The 9458-nt window shown below is 31.6% G+C and overlaps 1 pseudogene; it reads right to left on the reverse strand.

Annotated features, from left to right (window-relative positions):
- Positions 1 to 438: 438 nt before the first annotated feature.
- LOC149546520 (uncharacterized) lies at positions 439 to 3212 on the reverse strand (annotated as a pseudogene).
- Positions 3213 to 9458: the final 6246 nt, after the last annotated feature.

Below are 9458 nucleotides of genomic sequence, written 5' to 3' on the forward strand. Positions count from 1 at the left end.
AAAGCTATCACTAATACATTTGGCATCAATTTGCAATGGCTATGTGTCGCAATTACGATAACAATGTGTTGCCACAATGACAATAATAGATGTCATTATTTTTTAGTCACAAATTATGATGTCTATCCTATACCATTCACAATTACAATGCCTATCTATCGCTATGCAACCACTTTATTGTGACATCAACCCCATCATAATTCTTGTGGCTGACGTCACAATTGTGATGTTCAACTGGGCAATTGTGATGATAGTTGGCATCACAACTATAGTAACCCCACCGCAATTCTTGTGGCTGATGTCGTAATTGTGACAAACACCCTAGCAATTGCTACAATAGTTGGCATCACTGCTACAATAACCCTGTCACAATTCTTGTGGTTGATATCACAATAGTGACGGACACCCTGGCAATTTTGATGGTAGTTGGTGTCGCAGCTATAGAAACCTCATTGCAATGCTTGTGGCTGACATCACAATTGTGATAGACACCTTGGCAATTACGATGGCAGTTGGCATCGTCGCTACAGCAACCCCGTCACAATGCTTGTGGTCAATGTCACAATTACGATGGAAACAAAGTAAAACAAAAAAAAAATTCCATTCAGTTATCAATACCTGCCTATACTGACCTTTGATGTCCTCCTCATCTTCATCATATTTTTCCCTTGCATTAAGGGAAATCATTTGGCATATAAGCCAAAACAAAGAAGCATCTAAAGCCATAAGGCAGCTTCACCATATAAGCCAGTCTTTGCAGTTGGGCATTTTGTTGTGAGATCATGATGTACATTTCGTGTTCTATGTAGAATCTCTGTGATTGTAGCCCACATCATCAAGGCTTCCATGATAAAAAAGATGGCCTTGGTATAAAAATACATGATATTAGCATGGGAAAACACATTTAGCTCTCCAAACACCCTTTTATTTATATCCAAAATTGAAAAGGTTAAAGTAGTAAGTTGTTTCAAATAGCTAGTTGATTAAACTCCACTGGCTCATCTCACATTAAATTATAACAATGTTATCCAATCCTTGAATTTTCTCTTCCATTCAACATTTACATCCTGAAACACCTACATAGGGAAAAGAAACTGACTGTACATTGTAGAAAGAGAATATTAAAAACGTGCTGACTAGTATATTGAAAATGTACCTATCATTTTTTTATTTTCTTTTTAAGATTCCAAACATTGATGATAAAAAATGCTAACACGGTTAAATTCAAAAGCTATCAAGTCATATGTTTGCAATTACTTACACAACAATAGCAAAAAAAACCACCAGAGAAGTAGTCCTCTGGAGAGCGTACACAGGAACAACTTTCCCTTTGTAGGGATAAAATAAAGCTACAACCCCAAACACAGTTAATAAGAATGACAATATGATTGAGAAGCTGCCCAAAGCAGTAGTTGGATCAGAAGGGTATTTGCAGATGACAATGCCCTTCCCTGTAATAGTGGTTCCCAAAGCAGGCTACATAACACATAAAAGAAGTAATATATTAACTATAGCTTTGTAAAACTAAGTCAATGTTTTCAAATACAAAGGAAAAAGTTAAAATTAAATTGTTTTGCATACATAATCAAATAATCAATTTATTCTGAATACTAAAACAGATTGGTAAAATGCAATGAGGTCCCTAGAAATTTAAAATTAAACTGATAGATATCGAAATAGTTCAATATCTGCAATATCTACTGCAATTGATAATGAACTGTAAGCATAAGTTTTTTACTCCTCTTCATCTTGTTGAGAAACGATGTAAAAGAGAGTTCCTTTCATCTCCTCCATTTCATTCCTATCTCCCATTTATTTTTCAAAAAGATAAACTTGGTGCTAATGTGTGATCTGTAGTGTGGCATGAGCTTTAATATCATAGACTTTTGAGATACATCTATCGGAGATCAATACAAAGTCTTGAATTATATAACAAGAAGACTAATATCAATTCCTTTCAAGTATCTATGCTAAAGACCACCTAGACAAATCAAGAGTCAACTTCAACATCCATTTATTTAGAAACCACCTCCTCACTAGAAGTCAACAATGCAGAACCTAAAGTCACAACTTAATATTCAATATTGTATGACCTTTTGGAAGTCAAATAATGCTAGAAGAAATACCTCTTCCAATTTGTAGCTTCAAACTCAAACACAAACACAAAAAATTGCAAAAACTTCTCAGCTTCCACCCAATACTCAGAAAAAAAAAATTACATCCAAAATCTATCAAAATACACTAGACAATTTGGGCCTCTTCATCAACCTCACCTCTACACAACAATACTATAACAAAAATCTACAATTGCAATATTTTACAACCCCATCTTCCAGTCCTGCTCCACACAGTGCCTCTACTTCATCCAGGGGTTTCTTTGTTCCATCATGCCCCTTCCCCCTTGTGCTTAGAAGTATGCACATTTTTAATCTTGCAGCTGTCTATCTTTGAACTATTTCAATATCTGTCAATTCTTGGTGGAAGACATTTTGATTTTCCTCAATGTTTGATTGATTGAACTGAATAGATTGCTATTTCAAATTATTTTCTAGCTTGCCATCAGATTAGCTTTTGTATTCCACTAACACCTTGCCAAGTCACAAATTCTTTTTCCCTAATTCTACCTTCATAGATTCCAAATTGATAGACCTTTACATTCAATGGAACCATGCTGATGGATAACACTCTTGTTTCACCCCTTCGTTGGTCAATGGAAGTTGAATAGATAGTTTTTTTAAGCATTTTTTTTTACAGAACAAATGATTCACATTTGTACATAACATATTCACTTTAGCATAGGCTACAAGCTAACTACTGAAGGTTTCACTATTTGGAAGGGCCTAAAGCCTCATCAATTCATCGTCAGAATCTTACCAGACTTTTCTACGTCAAAGAATGAATCTGGTAACTTAGATTTGCTGTAATGAAATGTTGAAATGACTACTATGCAATTTTCTATTGAGCTCTATATATACTATTCGTTTGCAATTTAAAGAAATAGACCCACCCTAAGCAATTGATAAAAAAAATTATGAAAATTTGCTAAATATATTGATTGTCCTCGTAATACTGCACTAATACCAATCTTTCAAGAGATGAAAAAGTTCAAGACATGAAACCTTCTTGTTCTCAGCCACAACTCCAAAGATGAATGCCAAAATACTGAGTGTTGCAATAGTAATTGAAATTTGTCCAACCTCAATCAAAGCCATTGTGCCTATTCATCATATATCAAGTTTAGAGAAACATTTTTTTATCATACCAATATACTAATTAGAAAATGGGAAAAGTTATACAATTAAAAGATAAAAATAAAATACTGTTTTGACTTTTGTGTTGTACCAAAACCTACGTATTTAAGAATTTATTTTGCGTTTTCAAGTTTTATAGTGTTGAGTTTTGACCTCATATAAAGCTCAACAACTAACTCAAACTTGTTGATAAATCAAGCATAAATGAATTATATCAGTTAAAATATAAGAAAGAAATTAAAATTTGGTTACAGTACTATGCATATTATCACTTGAAATATTCTACTCTATGAGTACGAATGAAAATAAAGACCTCATCACAACTGCAGAGGTGACTGAGTGCTCACAGACCATTTAAATGAGTTTCTCCATCTTTTAAGATATAAAAATACATTACAAATTTCTTAGATTATTAATTTATAGCTGGGTATGAATAGAGATACATGAATATTTTTATTAAAAATATACAAATCATAAATACATACATATTTATAATCTAAAACTAAATGTAAATTCAAAATACTACTTACTGCATAAATACTAAACAAAACTATCATAAAAAGTATAAATGTTTATACATGATAAAATATAATATTTATGGTAGCATATATAAGTGGTATCTATTTAAATGATAAACATAATAAAATAATAAAATGAAAAAAATATAATAAGATAAAGCTAAATGCTGTAAAGACTTCATAATAATATGCAGAAAAAAGTAATAGCTTTTTAAATTATTTTTTTCACTTTGAACCTTGAATACATAAATACATACATATTTATAATCTAAATGTAAATGTAAATTCAAGATACTACTTACTGCATAAATACTAAACAAAATTATCATAAACAGTATAAATGTTTATACATGATAAAATATAATATGCTGTAAAGACTTCATAATAATATGCAGAAAAAAGTAATAGCTTTTAAAAAAAAAATTCACTTTGAACCTTAAAAGTTTACAAGAAGTTATTAATAAAGAAACATTTCCAACCTTTCTTTTCCTTCTTGATAATAACAATCAGAATTTTGAAATCAAAGCTTTGGTGAGAGATGAGACAACAAAATTGGTGGGTAATGTTTTTTCATTATTCTCCATTTTATTTCTATAATCATAATTTTAATCTTTTAATAAAACCTATTAGATTATGTAGATACTGGCATCTTTGTTTTAATACACAAATTATAACATGATGAATAAACATACATCTAAATCAAAAAATTTCTTTCAGTTGAACAGTCACAAGCAAGAAGATCATGTCTGTCAAAATCCTCTAGAGATCAAAACTAACCAAATTCAGCTCCAGCAAGTTTGTTGTTTGATGAATGTCAACAGTCATACTGAAGAAAGATACCATAACGCTCATCAAAAACACTCAACCAACTGAATGACAAGCCTTCAACAAATTCCATAGCTTTCATTCAGCAACTTTTGTATTTTACATAAAGCTAGAGCATGCACAACTACACAACTAGCCAGCCATGTTTTAGCTTTCACTGTAACTTCCTCAACCTTATAGCACCTTCACAACCCAATACATGTGCCTCATCAACACCTCCTCCATGTGCAAGGACTCCAATCCAACAACTAATGTCAATATGTTTGTCAACTTGAACTAGTCATAAAAAATGTGACAAATGTCCAAGCTCATATAGATGTGCACTTCACCAAGTCCAATTAGAGGGTCCATCTATTCATGCACAAAAAATGACCACCACTAAGTCGACTTTCAAAACAACCTAGAAGTGTCTTGATGGAGTTGGAATCACCCAAGTGTGTACATGCATGATTCCATACAGATCCAACCCCAAAAAAGTCACCTTAGGCTTAGACAATTCCACCTGCTATTGACACAAAACCTACAAAGGACTACCTGGTTTGTCTGCCAAATCAGTAACATAATAAATTATAGTTGTCAAATGATTGTGTTGGCTACATGCCAATGTAATTTTGCATCAAAATGGTCACTCTTTAGTGATTTGAGGCTTGAGGCAATTTCCAATTGCATTTAGCATAGATGTTCTAAGACCTTATATGTTGACAATCATGAGTAAGCTCAAGTGTAAACTACCTTTGTATCTCAAAATATAAACAACTATTCTGTTTATTCTATATTGAAGCCTTTTTTATCATGAACAACTTGGATTACATAAAAACACGAAAAAACTAACTCAATTCAATAATACCTATTTGTTCTTATTCTTGGCACTAGATCTTGTACTTGGTAGATAGACTCCTATTACTCTTAAATGTATTACTACATATTAGACTATAAACTAACAATTGGGGCATAATGTGTCCTTGGTTATAGCCAATAGCAAAGCAAGAAAACAAAAACATAAAGAATTGAAGCCCAAGAGATAATTTTACATTAAAAAAGCATTAAATGGGGGGTTAAATTTACATTAAAAAAACATTAAATGGGAGGTTAAAACCATTTAAACAATGACATGAATAGCTACTATTCAATGATGGTTTTGCATTAATGTTAGTAGTTTCTATAATCCATAGTATTGTGCATAGTTATTTCTAGATATGATTGTGTTCTTTTTTTCACATTAACGAATAAGAATAGCTAAAGATTTGCTAAGCATTTGAGAGTCATTCAAAGCATTTCATACTTCAAAATTTCAATTAGAGAAGGAAAAAATGTTTAATACTTGATAAAGTCTATGCTGTAATAATCAAATAGATACAATCAACAATTCTAAAAGATGAGATAGGTAAACATTCTGCCCTATGAATACATTATTTCTAGAGCTATATAATTCAATTGGAAATTTTAAAAAATAGTATACTTTTCTACTTGGATAAGGAAAATTGAACATGAAGATAATACTTACCTTACCCATAATACTGCGTTGTCGAGTTATTCCCACCCATTCATAAGTTTTCCCATCAAAATAGCGCACAGTTTTCATACCTGGCCATATACCTTCACAAGAAAAAACAATAATGACATTAGGACTAGATTTGTATACTGCATAAACAATCCATGATAGAAAAAAGTGGAAATCAAAGTAAGGTTTGCAATTTTTTCTGAAGATTGAACTCTCCAATTTAGGCTCAGTTACAATGAGGTGAGATGCTGAGTATGACATTTGTGGCCCTGATTATATTACTCATAAGCTTTCTTGTCTTTTCCACATTCCATGAGCATTCTATATTATTTTTCACAACCCATTTTATTAACTCATTATGTGAATAAAAAAATTGATTATTAACTAACTATTTATCTGTGTGCATTTGATGTTTCGATACAATTAACTAAATGTGATGACACTAAATACAAATTTATGTGAATTAGTATTTTATTATTTTATGAATATCTATGACTTGATATCTTGTTAGTCTAAATCTTTTCCATAGGTCCTCCTATTCGAATAGTTTATAAATAAGATTGGTAAAATTGATTGTGTTTTGCAAATCATATACAGGCAATATTTTAATTATTTCTATTGACTTGAATTATTATCTTTTGATTCTGACATTGTCTAACTACAATCTATTGGCATGAGGTGGATGTTGGTCAGTCTTTTTCCTATCTCACTTGTTGAGTTAGGCATCATCTAGAAAAGGGAGGCTGATTATGATAGTGAGGAAATTGTACTGTAAATTTTAAGAACTTGTCCACATGCATCAATCATAAGTTGATTGTATGATAGTGTAGGGTAGACATGCAAAGGTTTTCTCAAGTGTCATCACAAGTATCTATACTCCCATTTCCTTTCCATCATTGCATGAGATCCAATGAAATATAGGGACTCATTGTTTCCCTAGTTAATTATGATAATCGTATCATTGGTGATAACACAGTCCCAAGATAGTGCTGAGATCCAAGGATGCAATACAAAAGCTACAAGTTTAGAACTTCATGATAGTTCAAAGCATGAAGCCTTATATGCATAGGACAATAGTCTAAACATAGGACAAAATAGAGAAATATTTAGTATCTTATTGAGCTTCACTTTGTTTTGAGAATAGTTTAATATTCTCTACTAAACAGGGCCAACCACATGAAGGTGGAAGCTCATTTGGCCCCACCTCCCTCCCCCTAACATCACTCTACATTCCCCGTTAAAATATAACATTCATTCATTCTTTCAACCATTAATTAAATGTAACATTCAATCAATATCACATGATAACATTCATTAACACATTAGATTCGTTAACATGCAACATTCATCAATATTCTGCATTAACACATAATTCATGAACATTCATTAGCACATAATTAAATTCATTGTGACATAAAATTCAGTCATTATCAATTAAGGTATGATGACAATCATTTCTTTTTTCTATGTAAGCTCTAAGAGGAGCATGAGTGTCATCATCAATTCCCCCCTCATCCCTTGTTCTATTCTCTGTTCTTGATGATCTCAAATTCCTATGCTGTTGCAAAGGGGGGTCCTTTGCAATAACAAATAAAAGAGTTAAATTAAAAATAATTTATTATAATTGTTACAAGTATTTAATTATTTTAAATAACATAACTGTGGCACTCTTTACCTGATCTGACCACATCATTTTGTCTGGACTCAATGTCAACACACTCATGAACATTTACCCCTCTATCCTCTACAACTGCTATACAAAATGTTACGTTAATCCAAACACCAATTGCAATTACATATTAAAAAAATTAATAGCAAATGTATATCTCCACCACTGGGATGCGCATCATGCGAACCTTTAGCATTAGGTTATAATTTAGTGGCTAATATTCATAAGTTGGCTAATTTCATAATTTTTTGGCTAGTAATTTGGCTAATAATTTAAGATTTGATACAACCTAAATTGCCATAGTTTTAAAAAATTCGGTTAGAGAATATTTAAAATCGCTCAATAATTAATTTTATTCAAAATTTAAACTCAAATATTCGCCACAATATTTGTTACATGAATAGATTTGAGTTACCTAAATATAATATATTATTGGAGAAATTAAATTGAACTGACCAATAATTATCATAATTATTAGTTACTTTAGGGATATATCACTAATATTTATTTTTCACTATTCATTTAAAGAATATTTAATGATTCTCACAATTTTCCATGAAGTAAAAAAATGTTCAATTTTGATTTGTAATATTCCATGGTGATTAATGAACTTCCTATTATTATTGAGATTCGTCAATATTTTATACAAAAAAAAAATTATGATTCAAAAATAATCGCCAATATTAATCATATTTAGAATAAATAATTGAGAGATTCGCCAATAGAAATAATTTTGTTTTTTTAAGATAATGAGAGATTTGCCAAAATTTTATTTCTTTATTTGGAGGCAGCTTTCTTAAAGTTTACCTTGTGAATCAGCATCCACAGATTGTGTAGAAGGATTGTCAAGCTACATTCCAACATCCTACACATTGTTATCATTGCTTGCTTAAAATAGATATACTTACTTTATATTGGAACTTAACATCAAATAGACTAATTGGTAAAGTATTCAATTTGAAATAAATTTCATTTAGCTTACTTACCTATGGCTCAGATGCATCATTATTAGAACCTTCCACACTGACTTTAGCTCATAGCCATTCAGCCACGACTCTATAGCCTTATTGGAAGCCAATTCTCTTATCCTCTTCTATGAGGCATCTCTTGAACTCTAAGCCCGACATTTTTGCATGGTATGGTGAATTTTACTTGCATTGTTTCATCAACCAATGGAGGGTAGTTAAAATATCAAAAGGAAATACAAAAGTTACCAAAACACTTGGTGTCAAGGTTAGGTGTATGAGGCCTTGAATGGTACAAGGGAGAAGTAACTAGTATGTAACCTTATGTGATGAGTTGGGTCCATGAATTAAAGGAGTAGTTGTAATAGTGGATTAGTTCCTTGTTTGAAGGTGAATCAAGCCTTGAATGTTCTTGTGGAGAATAGAGGATTGGGGTGATAACTTGAATTTCTTAGTTGTTCCAAGGTGCTTGGAGTTGGTTGATGCTTCCAAAGTGTGTTACTCTGCATCATATATTGGTGTGGAGGAACACCGAGATCCAAGTTGAGGATCAAGAGCGTAGACAAGCTAGTCTATCCTAGAATTTCTCATCACAATATATAAAAAAATTGATAAATTTTTTCATTTACTAATACTTACAACTCATGCTTGAAGTTTCAAAAAACCACCAGAGTTGAGCTTGTGTGTCTCGTGCTTTTCTAGTCTTGCCTTTGTTTCCTTTGATGTGTC

This window comes from Cupressus sempervirens, chromosome 7, assembly GCF_028749045.1.
Source record: "Cupressus sempervirens isolate cs-2001-9-10 chromosome 7, ASM2874904v1, whole genome shotgun sequence".
Lineage (NCBI taxonomy): Eukaryota > Viridiplantae > Streptophyta > Pinopsida > Cupressales > Cupressaceae > Cupressus > Cupressus sempervirens.